This window comes from Macaca nemestrina, chromosome 3, assembly GCF_043159975.1.
Source record: "Macaca nemestrina isolate mMacNem1 chromosome 3, mMacNem.hap1, whole genome shotgun sequence".
Classification (NCBI taxonomy): Eukaryota; Metazoa; Chordata; class Mammalia; order Primates; family Cercopithecidae; genus Macaca; species Macaca nemestrina.
In genome coordinates this window covers 35,874,656-35,893,256 of record NC_092127.1, presented here as the reverse complement: position 1 = coordinate 35,893,256, position 18,601 = coordinate 35,874,656, and the positions used below count along the sequence as shown (strand labels likewise).

The window sequence follows — 18,601 nt, the reverse complement described above, 5'->3', positions numbered from 1 at the left end:
ACTTCGTTTCCCCTCGAATCTCCAGCTACAGTTTAGCAGCCTGTCGGTGTGCTCCCCACTGCCCTAAAAAGAAAAAAAGTCAGAATTATAAATATATTCGTATGAGCAGAACTTTACATGGAAAACGAAAAATACTAATAAAACGGGTTTGTCATTTTGTTGGAGTGAGTGCTAGCAAGGGTTTTGTCGTTGTAGAAACACCCCTACAAGAGTCTCACCAGTCACACAGGACTGCCCACCATTTCCTCGTTTTGGAGAAGAGACTTTCCCTTCTTAAATGAATGGCGTGACTCAATACTCGAAGGCATTACCGGCTCTAACACACAGCCGCCCTTGCAGCAGTGCGCTCTGGAAAGCCGGAGTATGGGCCCCCAGGGCACTGTTTGTAAAGACTGGTGGCCGGCACAAAAGACGGGCACAAAAGATGCGCAGGCTGGAAGGGAGCGAGGTCAGAGGAAGGAGTACTGCCTGGAGATCCACGAGGGCTAAAATTAGCTCATTCATCCCCTACGTACCAGGGGGCACCATGCTGGGCGCTGGATGTGCAGAAATGAACAAACAGGCCGACTTCTGCTCTCGTGGAGCCTGGGATCTAGTGTCTCTGACCGCAAACTGTAAGTTCACAGCTGTAAACCAGGAATAGGGTGCCAGGAAAGGGAAAGTGAGCGTGTGTGTGAGTGTGTGTGTGTGCGCTCGCGCTGGGTTGGGGGGTGGGTTTCTTTTGCCTAATTGTCCCCTGTCTCCCTTTGGGGACCGGAGGCCTTCGCTCTCTTCAGCCTCTCTCTCGGGGTGGCTGTGAAGATCCAAAGAGATAATCCTCGGAGAGCGAAGTTCTTTCATATGTAAGGTGGGCGCATTGTTATTACTTCCCGACCACTTAGCTCCATTCACAGGCTCAGACCCCGGCCTCCTAATTTCCCTCCTTCCGGAAGATGCATTGGCCTTGGCGGCTCCCAGGCCCAAGTTACCAAGCACGCTTTGTGGTCCAGCTGCTTAGAGGAGCCGGGTAATGAATGAGTGGGTGGCAAAAGCCCACTCAGTGTTATCTGCTGACCGTAAACACGCCAGGAAAATCGCCATCTGGAGAGAATGAACATTCTGAACTCCAAGAATCTGCGTCCCTAAGAGCCCAGCTTCCAGGTGCTCTGCTGGGAAAGGGCCTGAGGTAGCTGCAAAAGGCCTGTCTTTCCCCAAATTGGTCCAGGGCCTTTTCGTCTCTAACGAAAGCACCAAGAGGTCTAAAAGCCCCCTTCCCAACATAGACTATTTTGCAATGAAACCCCAAAGGAAACAGAAGCACAACAAACCAAAGAGCTAATAAAAGAGCCTGAGCTCCGAGAGATGCTACGATTTGGGTCTGGGAGTGGGAAAAGGGCCCTCTCGCTTTCACGCCTCCCCATCCCCCCGGCCAACCCCTCAATCCCCAACGCCTTCCCCTGGGGTCACCTCCGCCCCGCAGAGCCCCTTGCTGGGAGTTCAAGGAGCCCGAAGCGGGTCTGGCTGGTTCTAGCCCGGTGCTGCCGCATGCCCGGGAGTGGCTACGGGCTGCGGCATTGTTTTGGGAGCCCTTGCGGCCCAGCTAGCCGCCAGGAGGCGCTGGGAGTCGCGCCTGAGTCTCCATCCCTGCTGTGCGCAGTGTCCACCTCTGGCCAGCTTGTTTGCCTAGCCCGCGGCGTCCCCTGCAGCCCATCGCTGCTCCTCCCAGAACCCACGCCACTTAGTCTCGTCCCGACCCTGCACTCGTTGCTGCTACCGTTGCCACCTCAAGTCGCGCTCCCCACTCCCTTCTGCTTTTGGTCCAAGACCGGTGCTGTTGATCACTGGGGAACAGGGCAATAACCTCCTGCAGAGCCTGGGACACGGGCACGGAGCTCTGCCCATATAAGCAGCGCACGGACGGGACACTGGGTGACCATCCCAGCCCGCCTCCCCAGACTGGTCTCTGAGATGTTCACAAGTGGCGCGGCCCCGCGGCGGTGCCTTCACGAACCCGGACTCTTCTCTGCTGCCAGTTGGCCCTCAGGTCCACAGGTCTCCTTCGATCCTTGCAATTGATCAAAACCCACTAAAGGCTTTTATTTGTACCAGTGGACCGTCCATGTTTACCCCCTCCCTGCCCATTTAGTCCTTGCCTGTTTAGGAACGGAAAATCTATTAACCCAAGCCCAGGGTGAGTGATGGTAGATGCCCACACCACCGGACATCTTGCTTAAAGGGGGCTGCCTATAGGTCCCTGGAGAGGGGCTTGGTCCAGACTACACACAGAACGAACATCATCTCACCCCAACGCTGCAGGCCTACGGAAGAGCCTCGACCACCCGTGTCCTGGGTTTGGCCCTGCTCTGCTTGAGTGTTTCCTGTGCTCAGGGCACTGAAGAAGCTTGAGGCACAAAGAAAGCCCCCAGCAATCTCTCCAGAACAATTTGGCTTGTTTAAACCTGTGCTGGCTACAAGAGTTTCTGGACAGGCAAGACCTTCACTCTCACGTTCAGAGATTCTGTCCTGTCTGGGAGTCCGCTTGGCCTCTGCGAAGAGCTGCGGAAAGCGAGCCTCCCACCCCCACCCGCGAGTAGTAAAATGAAAGCGGATGGACCCTTATTTCTGAGGAGTGAAAGCGAGAAAAACGATGCGTGTAATATGCTAGTTCCTTAATTCACACAAGCCAGCACGGGCTCCCGGATGATCATTTTGCACACAAGCAGTCACTAGGAAACTGAGGTATGGAGAGGTTAAATAACAAACCAGGCCATACTGTAAGCGGTACAGCTGCTGACGTTACATGTGCCTTGGTGAGGTGAAGTGACTACCGGGCTATCCTTGGGGACATGTCGCGACTTGTCTGGTATCTCCAACTGCGTTGCCGCCTGGCTTTCAGCCGCGCGCTGGCCAGCAGGGCGGGTGACGTCACCTCTCCCCGGGTCAGTACACCCGGGCCTTCCCTGCTCCTGGTGAGTATTTTTTCATGGAATTCAGGTAGCCATCTGGGGGCGCCATTTCCCAAAACAGAGATTGTCCCTCTGGGGTTGCAAGTCAGGTTCCTTTACGCTGAGATCCGTTACATTTTTACTTGTAGGAAGGTGTTTTTGAGGGGTGGGGGGATGACCTCATTCTTTCGCCTTTGACCCTCCCTCTACCCGGCCCCACAACGAGGACGCCCCTCCCGCTGGCTGGGCCGCTTCCTCTAGCCACGCGGGGGGACCTGTGCCCGCGGCGGTGCACCTCCGTGTACGCTTCAGCTCCTCGGACCCCACCGTTTCAGATGCGGGTTTCCGAGGACGAGACCAGAGCCAGCGTCCGGAGAGCCTTTGCTCCTCATCATAGGAAGAGTCTAGTCTGAGAACAAACAGTTTGCTAACTCCTACCCCGAGCTCTTGCGCGTATCTCCTTAAATATTTCAAGGGTCTGGGCCCCAGATCGGTGCTCGGAAAGCAAACGAAGGGTCCAGGGAGGCCGAGGCCGACGCGGGGCTCAGCGCCCCCTTCTTGCCTGAAGGGGCGCGCTGGAGGAGGAAGGGGGCGGTGGAGACGCAGAAGGCGGTTCCTTGGGAGCAAAGCAGGAGCCAGCCTGGGGCCTACCCCTCCTCGCCGCCCCGAGGGCTCCCACCCTGGAGAGAACTGTAATTGCCCAGGTCTGTGTAAGCAGATTGGTCTGTGGGTTCAAAGCCAGTGTGAACCCCACATTCCCGAGACGTCTTTGTCCCAAGTACAGTGAAGTTTTGAAACTCAGTAGAAAATGACTAAAAAAAAGTCCAAACTCCAAAATGATAAAAACAAGTACACTTGCAAGGATAATCACCTGCAACAGAACATTTTCTTGTTCTTCCCCGCCCCATGAGTGTTTTAGTCACAGCTGACTGGGAATGGACTGAATGCTATTTGGTACCATGCTTCTCTCAGGGAAAGATAGCGGCACATCATGGAGGCTGGCTGTGGGTTGGTGCCTTGGGAGAGACCAGTTTCTGTTACTTCTGTGGTTCCTTCAATAAGAAAATAACCCTAGAAATTTTGGGAGAAGGAATGGGGCTAAGGCATGGCATGTCTTGTTTGTATCTCTGGGCTGCTTCTGATTAAAAGCAAACAAACAAAACAACAACAAAAAAAAAACCTGGAGGGCAGTTCGGGGAGCTCGACTTGTGGGAAGGAAATTCCATTTCTGTTTAGTGCACACATCCTTACTGTAGCCTTTTATTTATAGCATAAGGTCTCAAATTTGCTGGACCAGTAGAAATTCTTTGGTCTTTGGGTTCCAAAATTTGAGATTTATGTTAACGGTGTAAATCTATTTCGCAATCTTAAATACAGAAATATTTATTGGCACTTCTTTTCTCTCCCCTGTCCCTTTCTTTCCCACTTTCCCCGTCTCTTTTTGGGGTCCTAGTAGGTTATTGCTCACTGATGTGTTGCAACTGCTGATGAGACCCTGGAAATGAAGTATCTCCTAATTGCTCATATTAGGAAATCCTGAATGGAAACAGCAAAAACCCAAGGCCATTCATGCAGGGTGGTCCACAAGCCACGGAGTGTCTCCGCAAAGACCGGTTCCATTGTCTGATTTGAACAGCAGGGGTCACTGGCTAAGCTGGTGTTTCACTCCGGAGAGAATTTATTGCCATCAGATAAGAGCACAAAGTCAATACAGTAAAGCCTGTAGGCTCTAAAGCAACAGATGGAATCTGAATTCCTGCACACATGTACGATCTTTCCAGAGACAAATCTCAGAATAAAAAGCCCTTTGTCATTCTTACTGAAGTGACTTTTAGGAACACTTTTCCATACCCTGCATGTGTGTGTCTGTTTGGGTCTTTATAATGATAGGTTTTTATGCTGCCTAAACTGAGACATTTGTCAGAATCATTAAAGCAATCTACCCTTTTATGACATATACTCAGCTTTACTAAGTCACAGGATTCACGGCAACACAATTAAATCTGTTAATTAGAAAAGCATGTGTTTTTGGCTGATTTAGAGCTAAGTGTATAATCTGTAATTTCAAACCGTAGTATCCAGCATATGCAGATTAGCACTCTGACTGAATTCATTGGCACTACCAACAAAGTTTCATTAGTAGGCCTAATATTTCCCAATAGTTTGTAAATCTCTGGTGGTACAATGTGGAGTGACATATTATATACAAATAATATTTCCAAATATTAAATTTGGTTCCTGGTGGATTTGGTTCCTTGGTAGTCTGTGAAATATCTAGTGATCATCTTGGCTATGCTGTCCAGAGCTTTGCTGTTTTCTCTTAGCTTCCTGGAAATCTTAATGAATTAAAGAAATTCATGATTAAGTTCTGCACTGGAAGAAAATAAGAAAGAGAGTGCTTTTATGAGTATAGTGGATTTGTTATTATTCTCTATGTTCCAGTTTGTCTAGAGCTTGAAGATGAGAAAGATTATCTGAGGTTTTTCTATTATCAATTCTTGTCTGGAACACATACTGAAAACCTGTCTTTAATTCCTTTCCATTGGTATTAATAAGTTGAAACCCTTTGCTTGTTATGCTAGTTATTGTTCCATTCAGAGGAATTAGGGGTAGTAGGGATGGTGTAGGGAAGAAGAAGAAGGGAGTCACTCTTGCTTGTACCCAGCTTCAAAATCAGATTCCTTTCATTTGGAATTTTTTTTGGGAAAGGGTACATTATTCCCCAGGATATTCCCATGGTGTCTAAATGATTCCACAGGTAGTGGAATGATTCAGATGGGATGTCACCATATCACCACAGGCAGGACAAATATTCTGCTCTGCTCTTCTCTTTTAACCACAGATGATATAATTAGCAACCTGAAACCTTAAAGATGGAATTCCTCAAGTTCCTTGGGGTTTAATTTCATTCATCCAGTCAAAAGACTGTTGGGCCTCCACCATGTGCTGTGAGGGTAATAAAAAAGATCTACACCTTTGTAGTCTTAGGATTTGCAGGTAAAAGTAAAATTTCTGCTTGTCTTCATTTAGCTAAAGGTGAAAAAGGCACATCTTTCTGAGAGTAAAGCATTATTCTTAGTATACTTGGATAAAGCATGAAGGCTTATGAAGATCCTCATACAGTGAAATAATCGGTGTTGCTCGGTAAAGGAGTAACCAAGCAAATCATGGATCACACACAGTACTGTATTGTAATCACCACCAAACAACTAAAGTTTGTCTTTCACTAATGCAAAGTTTTCTGTGGAGGATACCTTCTAGGGCAGCGATTTTCCCAGTTCATCATTCTTAGCTGCTTGATATCATGGTACTTCCATATCAAGATGTGCTCCTGTAATCACTGAATAGGCAAAGAGAAGGCTGGTGAATCCATCACTGGAAGGTAAATAGTTTCCTTCAGAAGTGACACATGACTTTCACTCATATTCTATTAGTCAAATCAGTAAGAAGGCCAGCCCTCGCTTCAGAAGGGTGGAACATGTAGTCCTGCCAGTGGCTAGAAGTGGAGAAGAACTGGCTAGTAGGGACTACTATTGATGTTTACCACATATATGTTCACATTTCATATGTATTGCTTTGAATAGTGCTTCAGACACTGTTGATCAGTACCTGTCAAGTAATGAATAAACATTGTTGAGATTTATAGATTGATGGGCTGAAAAGTTGGGGGTAGTGAACAGACTGACACCTGGGAAATATTACATGAAACTTTTTCTATGGTTATGCTTTGGTTTATATCAGAGCAGAATCTATAGGTTATGATCCAGTTCTACTGAATTTATAACTAGCAATGTCAACTGACACGAAGAAATAAAAATAGGCTACTCTTAGGAGAGCTAGAGAAATATAATGCAACTCCCTAGAACTAGAATGCTATGCTGATGGTCCTATGCAAGTTTCCCTACATTTCTAATGGATAATTTTAATTAACTCCTATAGGAGTTTCCCATAGGAACAACTATAGGAAATCGAAGCATTACCAAGAAGACATAGCACAGAAAATGTGTTTTAAAAATCTGCTTATATTATATATCTGAGAGAGTGCTTACAAAAATGTAACCTGGGGGAGTAAAGCACTTTTAAGAAAGAAAAGTGCTTTCTGAATTAACTTTCTTTAATCAAATAAAATCCTTGAGCCAACTGAAATATGATGGGTCTGTAGCTAGGGATACACATTTATGATATATTTGTATAGCATGCATTACTGGTCCTCATGAATTAAATTTTCTTTTTGCATTTCAAGGGGATCCAACTATGAAAATATGTTCATGAAATGTAAATTGCCAGGAAATTAGATAAATACCATAGATTGAGGGAAGAAAGACAAAGGAACTCTCCAAGATATTTTGATGCTCTTGTTTTCTATGGAATAAGGAATGGCAAAAAGAGGAAGAACATATTTCAACACCCCCCAGGGGAGGGAGTCAGAGTCTTATCGTCAGAGACAGGGAAATGAGGATTGCAGATATTTTCTTAAAATCTCTTCTTCAGCATTGTTACAACCAAAGAAAGCAAATTCTGTGGTTTCATTTGAGATATATATTTGGTGCTGGGACATATCAGTGTCTCCCAGGGTGATATCTGGGACAGGCTGATAGGAAGAACTCGAATTGCGTTCAAATCTGGCTTCACTACTTTCTAGTTGTGAGATCTTGAAAAAATCATGTAAACTCATGCCTCGGTTTCCTCATCCATAAAATGGGGTTAATAATAGCACCTAATGAGGATTAAAAAAGAAAAAGCACTTAGAAGAAGTACATAGTGTATTCTGTGTGTGCTATTTTTATTCAACCAGGTATACAGTAGTGTAGCCAACTCCACCCACAGAAGCTTCCTCTGGGAACTTATCATGCAGCTGTAATGAAGTGTTAGGAGACTTACCCAGGTCATAAATAAAGTCCCAAATCATTAGCAGAGTTGGAGTGCCGCTCTGCTGTTAAGGATGGGACTGGGAATGAACTCCCAGTATCATCCCAGGCAGGGAAGGATGTTAAGGATGGGCTGGGAATGAACTCCACAGCATCTACCCAGGCAGGGAAAACAAATTTGACTCACATTTTGTTGCACGTTCAAAAGAAAATCAGGCTCACTAAATTAAAAAGAGATCTAATTATTTTAAAAATGTTGTTACTGTTGTTGGGATTTGAATTTTAAATCAAAATTATGTTGCAAAATAGATGACAAGTAGTTGAAATATTAACTGAGGGAAACAGTTTTGGCACTCCAAGAAAAACCCTTGTAATTAATCTTCACTGGCAATCTCCTCAGGGTAATCATTGCTAATTAGAAACATGTTTTGTCAACCCATCCAGACTTTAAGCCTGCTGATGGTAGGAGTATATTTTTTTGTACTGCCATAGCCCCAAGACTGAGTAGTATGCTTTGCATACAGCAAATGTATAATCAATGTAGTTTGTTACTACTTTGCACTGAGGGCTAAACATAACATCATACACTTAAGGCAAACACAGAACAGAAGGCTTTTCCTGGAATGGAGCTATTCTCTTTTCCAATCACGTGCTATTGTTGAGAGACCATCTAAGTGGAAAGAGTGATTTGGTTCTGACAGTGTGAGCCACAACATCTGGAGGCTGGCCCTCCACCCCAGGCCTTGACCTTCTCAGTCAGAAACAGTAGATAAATAGTGCCTGTAGAAAAATGATTTAAACAGCAAAAAGATGCAACCTTGTAAAATCCATGACTAGTGTTTTGCAGATAAGTTCATACTGAGTATCATTCTTAGCATAAAGGCATTTACAGTCCTTACTCGATAAGTTATCAGAAGAGGCTTCTGTGCTTTGGGTGCAGATGATATAATTCTCAGCTTCCCATTCCTGCCTGCCCCACTTTGCTGACCAACATGGTTTTATTAACCATGCCCCTTCCTACTCTTTTAAAAGGCTGGCATGCTTACAGGTGCTCTCTTATGTGATTCAGACTTTGTGTTACTTTTTTTATTGTGGTAATATACACTGTATGTTAACATAAAATGTACCATTTTAACTTTTTTTTTTTTTTTTAAAGACACAGGGTCTTGCTCTGTCACCCAGGCTGGAGTGCTGTGGCATGATCATAGCTCACTGCAGCCTCAAACTTCTGGGCTCAGGGGATTCTCTTGCCTCAGCCTTCCAAAGTGCTGGGATTACAGGCATAAACCATTGTGCCTGGCCCATTTTAATCATTTTAAAGTGTACAGTTCAGTGGCATTAAGTATATGTGTCCACTTTAAAAACCAAAATGTTATTCACATTTTGGGGCATTGACTACTCATTAACACTTTTACCAAAGGAAAACCTGGCACAGAAAAGGAGTGACACCCTCGTCACATAATGAGTTCTCTCAGCAGCAGCTTGTTGTAAAATGATTTGGTGGAGTAGGAATTAGAATTTATTGACTAAAGCAGAAATGTTGTGTTAGCCATAGCTATTATTCTTGCTATTCTTTTCTCTCAAAAGAATTGGTTAGAATTGCTAATAACTTCATGGAGATCACAGCTCTCTAAGCTGAGTGACTCTTTAGAATGAGCACAGTTAGAAGCAGATCTGTAGACCTTTAAGCCAGGTGGAAAATTCCGGAAAACTGTTTTCCTGTGGTAACTGCGGTTTTTGAAAGACCACCTCACCTTTCTGTGACTCTGACAGTAGATACAGGGTGACATCACCTTCCTTCCTATCTGGAAAGCAGTCCTCAGTCCTTTTTCTCTCGTTTGGTAAGAGCCAATCTGTGCTTTAAGGCCTATTTCAAACATTTGTGTCCAAAAAGTAGGGCAAAGATGATGGCAGCAGTAAGACAGGATGCGCTTGAGAAATTTAGGAGCCAAAGGAAGGAGGGGACAGAGGGAGTCAAGTGAAAGTCTTTAAATGTGCTTTTGTTTTCATTTTAATTTCTAGACAGGAGAGTATATTTGATGATGGAAGTGATAATTCTCTTCCACGGATAAATCAAAGTTTGTAGAGAAAAATGATAGAATCTAAATGTTGGAGGCCAGCTGGTCTATTCTCCACCCAGTGCTATGTCCCCGATGGAGAATCCAAATTTCTCCTGGACACACACACAGGGATGGGGAGCTCCCTCTTGAGGGATTCTCAAGATTATCTAACTCCCTTTACTGTCTCCTGCATTCACCAAGCAACCCTAATCTAGGGAAAGATACTATATTAATTTGCTAAGGCTGCCGTAAGAAAATACTACACACAGCGTGGCTTAAACAGCAGAAATTAATTTTCTCACAATTCTTGAGGGTAGAAGTCCAAGATCAGAGCACTGGCAGGGTTAGTTTCCTCTGAGTCCTTTCTCCTTGGCTTGCAGATGGCTGCCTCTTGTTGCCTTATCACAGGGTTGTCCTTCTGGATAAGCACATCCCTGGTGTCTCTCCCTCTTCTTATTAGCACACCAGTCATACTGGATTAGGGCCCAACCTCAATGACCGCATTTTAATTTAGTCACCCCCTGAAAGAATTTATCTCCAAACATGGTTAAATTCTGAGGTACTGGGAGTTGGGATTTTAATATACAAATTTTGGGAGGTGGAGGACACAATTCAGCTCCTAAGAGATGCTCTGGATGGAGTCCTACCAGGCCACTCCAGCAAGCCACAGAAATCTTACAGATGTGCTGAGATATTGATTCCTTTAGTCTTTGAGGTGGCTGTTTAGGGTGAGGGGCTACTGGGCACCAAAAGCCGCTGCCAAATTTTACTCCAGTGTATCTTTCAAAGATGAACATTTCTATTAGTGCCACAGTGCAAAAAATATTGTGAAGCACTGGTGGAAGACCCATATATTCCAGTAACTAGAAAGATTATGTTTGTTATTCTAGATTAATATGTTGTCTCGCAAAGTGGACATGAGCACTCATCACACTGTTATGCAGTGTAAATGTAAAATAGGATTTATTTGGAGGAGAAAGCTTAAAGCAGAGAAGTGCACAGGAACCTCCAAGCTCTCATGATCCCACATAGAGACACACTTAGGCTAGGCTCAGCTGGGATGGTTGTATCATGAATGGACCCACCCTGTCTTAGTCCATTTGTATCACTGTAACAGAATACCACAGACTGGGTAGTTTATAAAGAAAAGAAGCTTATTCCTTACAGTTCTGGAGGCTAGGAAGTCCAACATCAAGATGCTGGCATCTTGCAAGGGTCTTCTTGCTGTGTCATCCCATGGTGGACGGCAAGAGAGGAAGAAAGGGGAAGAAAGAAAGCAAGAGAGGGCTGAACTGTGTTTGATAAAAAACTTACTCTTGCAATAATGAATCTATTCCTGTGATAGCAACATTAATCTATTCACGAGGGCAGAACCCTCAGGACCTAATCACCCCTTAAAGATCCCACTTCTTAACACTATTGCATTGGGGATTACAGTTTCCAGAACGGGACTTTGGGGCACACATTCAAACCATAGCACACCCGTACAATGCTCCATGTCAGTGTTGCTCACAGTGTACTCCATTGGCTGGCAGTTAGTTGCCAGTCCATGAGGGACACAAGGAGCTGGCACCAGTATGTAAATCTACTATGGCCCTAAGCACAATGTGTAGTTCAGCAGGCATTTTATTTTCTTGTAGGAAGGTTTCTTGATGAAGAGAATAGTGTGTTGATTTACAGTGTGATGCAACCTTCAGACCAGTATCAAACAATTCCAGACTGTCCTTTGAGCATAGGGACATATTAGCAGAAAGCATTAATGGAAGCCTCTGGTGGAGGAAGTGGCCTCATTAAGAAAGAAAGTCTTTGAGGCTCAGCAGCTGCTGTCAGCCTGGATTCCTCTGAGCTAACTCAGATTTGCTGAGTCAGCTTCTAAGCTAACAAAGCTTGGAAGAAGTGAGCCTTCAGGGTTGTCAAGCTTTATTTCTCCTCACATACTATCCTTTAGGCTTATTATCAATTTCTTTAGTATGTGATAAGCCTCTGATCAATCCTCTATGCACTGACAGATTGCATTTCTGGATCTGCAATACTGAAGACCATGCTCTGGTCTGTGGTGACACAGGAAACTACTGCCACCTTTTGAGCAGCTGACCACCCACCAGCAACACTCTCTGACATCTTTCCATCAGGAAATACTTGACACACAGCATTTTCTCTTCTGCCCATTTTCTACAGGATCTGATTAAGAGTTTCCTTTGCCATGTTTCAGTCATGAGCCTTGATGCTATCTTTGACACTGTACTTACCTCCTTTATCTTTTTAATTATCATTTTAAACATCCTTAACTTGTTCCTCAGTTTGTGTGTGCCGGTAATAAGTACTGTTCTCAAAACAGTTTTCTGTTTACTCCCAAGAATTGTTAGAAGCTGCTATTTTCTCTCTGTCTTTTGACCATGGAATTTGGTATTATGACTGCTTTTGGATGATTCATCCCTCCTTCTCAGATTTTTCATTTGATGTCTTGCTCTTCTTCTGATGAGGAAACTGCCTTCAAAGTGCATTTCCACCTGACTTTCCACTCTTCACCTCTCAGGGGTCCAGTATTTAGTCATCATAAACCAGGATCTAGACAAGTGAACCTATTCTTTGACATTATTTACATAGCAAGTTGCTCATTTTCTATGCCCTCTTCCTTCCCAAGTTATCTCCAACTAGAAAGACAAATGAAAATTCAAGATAGGTCTCCATGTGCCAGTCTGTGCAGGATTTCAAAGCCACTTCAGGTACAATCTATATTTCTTCGAGGAATGTTAAGTGGGCTGAAAATTGAAGGAGAAGAAAGATGGAATATCTCCTCAAGAAGCATACAGATGCAGACAGCCGGGTGACCTTGAGAAAGTTACTTTACCTCTTTGTCTTGCTTTCTTTCTCTATGAAATAAAACTCATGTATAATGAAATAAAACACATAGGAAACAAATGCTTAACTATGTGCATTTATGAAGCTTAGTTGACTTATTTCATGTGTATGTACATTTTGAGAGGTGACAACGTACTAGCAGCCCTTGCTCGCTCTCGGTGCCTCCTCGGCTTCAGTGTCCGCTCTGCCCGCACTGGAGGAGCCCTTCAGCCCGCTGCTGCACTGTGGGGGCCCCTCTCTGGGGCTGGCCAAGGCCAGAGCCGGCTCCGTCTGCTCTCAGGGAGAGAGAGGCGTGGGCGGGAGCCGGGGCTGTGCGCTGCACTCTGGGGTGGCCTGGGTTCCGCTGCCCCGCACTCAGCCTGGCTGGCCGCCGCCTGCTGGGCTTGATCTGAGGCTGGGTTCCCGTTCCCTCTTTGTGGGTTGTTGGCCACGATGGCGGATCTCCGTCTCTTTCTCACTTCTCCTCTTTTCCTCTTGGTTGTCTGGGACCAGCTCCTTCTGGGCTCCTAGAGTGCCCTGGCTAGGTGCCACAAAGTCCTGCAACTGCCAATGAGCCGTGAAGCTGACTGGGCTTCTGAGCGGGTGGGGACTTGGAGAACTTTTCTGTCTGGCTACAGGATTGCAAATGCACCAATCAGCACTCTGTGTCTAGCTAAAGGTTTGTAAACATACCAATCAGCACTCTGTGTCTAGCTAAAGGTTTGTAAACATACCAATCAGCACTCTGTGCCTAGCTAAAAGTTTGTAAATGCACCATTCAGTGCTCTGTCAAAACGGACCAATCAGCTCTCTGTAAAATGGACCAATCAGCAGGATGTGGGTGGAGCCAGATAAAGGAATAAAAGCAGGCCGCCTGAGTCAGCAGCAGCAATCTCGCTGGGGTGGTCTCTTACGTGGAAGCTTTTTTCTTTTGCCCTTTGCAGTAAATCTTGCTCCTGCTGCTTTTTTGGGTCTGTGTCACTTTTAGGAGCTGTAACAGCCCTTGGGAAGGTCTGTGGCTTCACTTGTGAAGCCATCACTTCTGAAGCCAGCAAGACCGCAAACCCACAGGGAGGGAGCAACAACTCCACATGTGCCACCTTTTAAGAGCTGTGACACTCACGGCGAAGGTCTGCAGCAGCTTTCCTGAAGTCAGTGAGACCAGGAACCCATCAGTAGGAAGAAACTCCAGACACGTCCAAACATCAGAAGGAACAAGCTCCAGACACACCATCTTTAAGAACTGTAACACTCACCTCCAGGGTCTTGTGGCTTCATTAAGTCAGGAAGACCGAGAGTCCGTCAATTCTGGAGGCAACTTCACTGTAGAGGATTTTAATTGAAAACAAAAAATAACATAATAGCAAGTCTTTATGTAATGCTCACACTACGGGGACCTGTTGCAGTCATTTACTTTTATTTATATAGCTCATGCTCTCCGATGGGGTAGGTACTATTGTTTACATTTTACGAATGAAGAAGCAAAGCATGAAGATGCTGAAAACCATGCCTAGGGTCACACAGCTAACAGGTGCTGTCAAGCTGTGTAGCTAGAACCTCTATAGCATGGGGCAGATTTGATTTTTGCATAAGTAAAGTCCACTGGGGCTTGCAGAGCCAGATACCACTCTTTTTAGGGTAGAAGTCATTGACAAATATTGAATAAATCTCATTTAGACTACCTACTTAAACCAGGCAGGATTTAGTTAGGAAAAAGTTAAGAATATTTTGGGATCACAAGACAAATTATACTTTTTAGGTCATGGCTTGGTCCGTATTATGCAAGAAAACCAAAGATCAGATTATGAAAATCTGAATTCTAACACATGGAAACCAGAGTAGCAGTGAAACTTCTTAGGGATACGTACAACTATGTAATTTAAATTTAAAAAAGAAAAATTGGCCTGAAAAAATTACAGGCTCAAGCCTGTAATCCCAGCATTTTGGGAGGCCAAGGTGGGTGGATGAGGTCAGGAGATTGAGGTCATCCTGGCCAACAATGTGAAACCTCGTCTCTACTAAAAATACAAAAATTAGCTGGGCATGGTGGCGGTCGCCTAGTACCACTACTCCGGAGGCTGAGGCAGGAGAATTGCTTGAACCTGGGAGGGGGAGGTTGCAGTGAGCCCAGATTGCGCTACTACTCTCCAGCCTGGTGGCAGAGCAAGACTCTGTCTCCAAAAAAAAAAAAAAAAAAAATCAGGAATCACATGGTGTGAAAGCTACAAAGGGCTTTTGGTATTGTTTATAATAACCCTTCTCTTTACAGTAAGGAAGCTGAGGCTCAGAAAAGTTGAAATACTTGACCAAAGTCATGCAAAGAATTTGTGAGGGAACTCCTGGTTCATGGCTAAATTTCCTCAACAGCCTAGGTGAGCCATGTTTTATGGTCTGGGGTCAGGTAACACAATAAAAATATAATCGTCTGTGTTAATCAGGTTGACTGCATAGTTACTGACTGCATAGTAACTGAAGCTGCACTTCACCTTGAGTTGTGTACAGAAAGTGTTGAGTTGAAGCCTTTCTGGCCATCATCATGCCAGTCAAAAAGTGAGAATCAAAGTTAAAAGGGGAGAAAGTAAAAGAAAATAATGGAAGACTGAAATGGCAATAACAAGAAATCCCCATGTTTCTGACCTTCCTGTCCCCCTTAGGATGGACATAATTTTCTTCAGGGGAAAAAAAAAAAAGACAAGTAGGAACCATGGTCACTGCTCTTGGTCTTCAGTTTATCCCTTCTTCTGTTTTTAAAAAATGCATTCTTTAAAAAGCCCTGGAGCTAAGGCCCTGAGGATCTAACTTAAAATAAATTTCTTTCCTTCCTTCCTTCCTTCCTTCCTTCCTTCCTTCCTTCCTTCCTTCCTTCCTTCCTTCCTTCCTTCGTTCCTTCCTTCGTTCCTCCCTCCCTCCCTCCCTCCCTCCCTCCTTCCCTCCTTCCCTCTCTATTTCTGTGCTATTTGTTTTTTTTTTTCTTTGTTTATTTGAGACAGGGTCTCACTCTGTTGCCCAGGCTGGGGTGCAGTGGCGTGATCATGGTTCATGGCAGCCTTGATCTCCTGGGCTCAAGCAAACCTCCCACCTCAACCTCCTGCATATCTGGGACTACAGGCATGTGCTATTTTTTTTTTTTTTTTTTTTTTTTTAAGAGATGGGGTTTCGCCATGCTGCTGAGGCTGGTCTCGAAATCTTGCATTCAAGTGATCTACCCACCTTGGCCTCCTAAAGTGCTGGGATTACAGGCACGAGCCACTGCACCTGGCTATCTGTGCTGTTTTTAAAAATAGATTTTTTGTGTATAAAAAGTGGCATCACTTAAAGCTTTTAAAATTTGTGAATGAAAAACAGGTATCCTGCCTTCTCCATCATAGGCTGTGAGTCCAGCAAAGTGCTTAGCACAGAGTAAGTACTCTATACTCAAATGCACCAAAGTGAAATGATCTGAAATTCATGACTTTATTCACTAGATGTTCTATGAGAAGCAGGATGAAGTCGCAAAAGTTGGAAAAAAAGTGAGAAAACAACCTCATGATGGTGCCTGGGCACATCAGTACTCTTGCAGCTTGAAATTGAGATGAGCCATTGATTCTCCATGTGGTTGAGCACATGATACCATCAGGTAGGTTTTAAGCAAGTCTCCTGGGATTTCATACTTAATCAGTAATGCAATGAGTTTCCATTGCAACTGAAAGGCATTCATACTGGAAACGGGTGCCAGCTATAGTGTGATGATTTCTTATTTCCAACCATCTAGGGAGAGATAATTGCAGGTATTGATCAAGCCAACAGATTCACTCTGTACGGTTCAGTGAACTGCTCTTTTTGTTCTGTGTAGACAAATATTATTATCGTTTATTTACGACCTGTGAGCAGGTTGTTATATCCTAGATTACTTATATTCAATGAGGCATACTCTTTTATTATTATTTCTTTGCCCTTCTCATTTAATGACTTCTACAAACTCTTCAGTGCAATAGGTTCTTCTATAGCAGCAGAAGAATCATCCTGCTTTGCATAACGATGCACTGCTCGGTTTCAGCCATCATTGATTGCTTAATTGGTGGAGGCTGCATCTGGGTTCCCTGTTTCTCGTTATGGACACTCCTTTCTAATGTCACAGATGCCCATTCGTGATGGGGACTTTCATTTTCTTTATTTGCTTCTATTTCTGTTCTGGTGTCCCTCCCTATTTTTTTCATGTTACTATGAATTTTGAAAAGTCAATTCTTAAAAAATACTTCTAATTCCATAAAATAAATATTTCAAAACCAACATATCATTTTCACCTTCACTATCCATTTTTTTTTTTTCATTTGGACCTAGTTAGTGAATATGGAGGATCAAATTTGTTCATATTGGTCAGAGTATAGTGGTGATTATTCTCCTTGACCTTTGAATATCATGTACCAAAGAATAGGGAAGTAATCTTCTAGAACTGAGAATGAAGCATAAATAAGTTCACATGCTGCACTGTTGCCTAAAGCCATAGGAAATTATGTTGACAGTCAAGAGAAAGGTTGGCAGTCACAAGACACTTCACCTGTTATTTACAGAAAGGCATAGTGCAGGTTCATTAGCATAGCCTGTGTGGCTTGTGGTTCATGGATCAGACTGCGTAATCCCTGGAACCACAAGGGACATCTGTAAATCCATTGGCCAGTTCCTGAGCTAAGGGCCCACAGGCAAACAGACTGTTTCTAGAAAATGGACAGTAGAAAAAGCCTGATGTGGGGCAGGGAATATCAAAAAATGATACTAGTTTTCATAAACACTTTATGAGATTAAAATACCATGTGTATTTTAATGTGAGACAAACCTCACAGTGAGTGTGATAAAATAGAATAAAATAATTATGAAAAATTAAAACAGTGACATGCTGATAAACCCACAACGATGAAATCCTTTTGTCAAAGGAATGGCAAAAACTCAATAGAAATATTAGAAAATTATGTAAATAATATTACTTTAGGGAATAAAGAATTAATGTTACCAGCATTTTATTCAACAGAGCTGAATAGGATTAAAATAATAATTTAGGCTAGGCATGGTGACTCCTAGCCACCTAGCCTAATCCGAGCACTTTGAGAGACTGAGGTGGAAAGGTCATTTGAGGCCAGGAGTTTGAGACTAGCCTGGGCAACATAGTAAGACTTCCATCTCTTAAAAGAAAAACAAAAAAACCCCCCAAAAAACTAGTCAGACATAGTGGCATCCACCTGTTATCCCAGCTACTCTGGAGGCTGAGGGAGGAGGATTGCTTGAGCCCAGGAGTTCAAGGTTACAGTGAGCTATGATCTCACCACTACCCTCCACCCTGGGTTACAGAGTGAGACCCTGTCTCTAAAAAAAAAAAATAAAAAAATCAAAAAAATTTAAAATTGTTTCTCTATATGGAAATTACTTGATTGTCAGACTTCCAGGAAATACCCTGAACAATACCTTGCTAATATTCTTGTACAGATTTGCACATTTCTGAGTTTTTATGTTTTTACCAACACTGAATGTACAAAACATGTATGAAAAGTGTGTGTATTTCTTTTGGTGAGAACTAATAACATGGTAGTTTTCATATGTGAAGGATGGTTATTGCAAGATTGGGATTCTGCTGCAGTTAACTGTGTAACTGTTAAGCAGAGGAGAGGGTATGTGGTTGAGGAGTGGGGAGGATGTCATCAACAGATATTGTCTTTCCTAAAATCTCCTTGCTAAATCCTGTTTTTGTTATATAGCTGAAAACTGACATTCAACCTTAGAGTTCTTGAGACCCTGGCTGTTAACAGACTCCTGTGAACAGTCTTCTTGGTGGCCCAGTTTTTGCTGTGATGACTAAATGACAGCAGCAACAATGGCAACCCAGACACCTGCAACAACACTGCCACCCGTTGAGGCTTGTAAGAAACTTGTCACGCTC

General features: G+C 43.9%; 1 long non-coding RNA gene across 3 annotated transcripts in view; it reads left to right on the top strand.

Moving 5' to 3' along the window:
* Positions 1-18,601, top strand: part of LOC105463502 (uncharacterized) — a 287,881-nt gene that overhangs the window by 30,705 nt on the left and 238,575 nt on the right. The gene's annotated exons all lie outside the window — the stretch shown is intronic.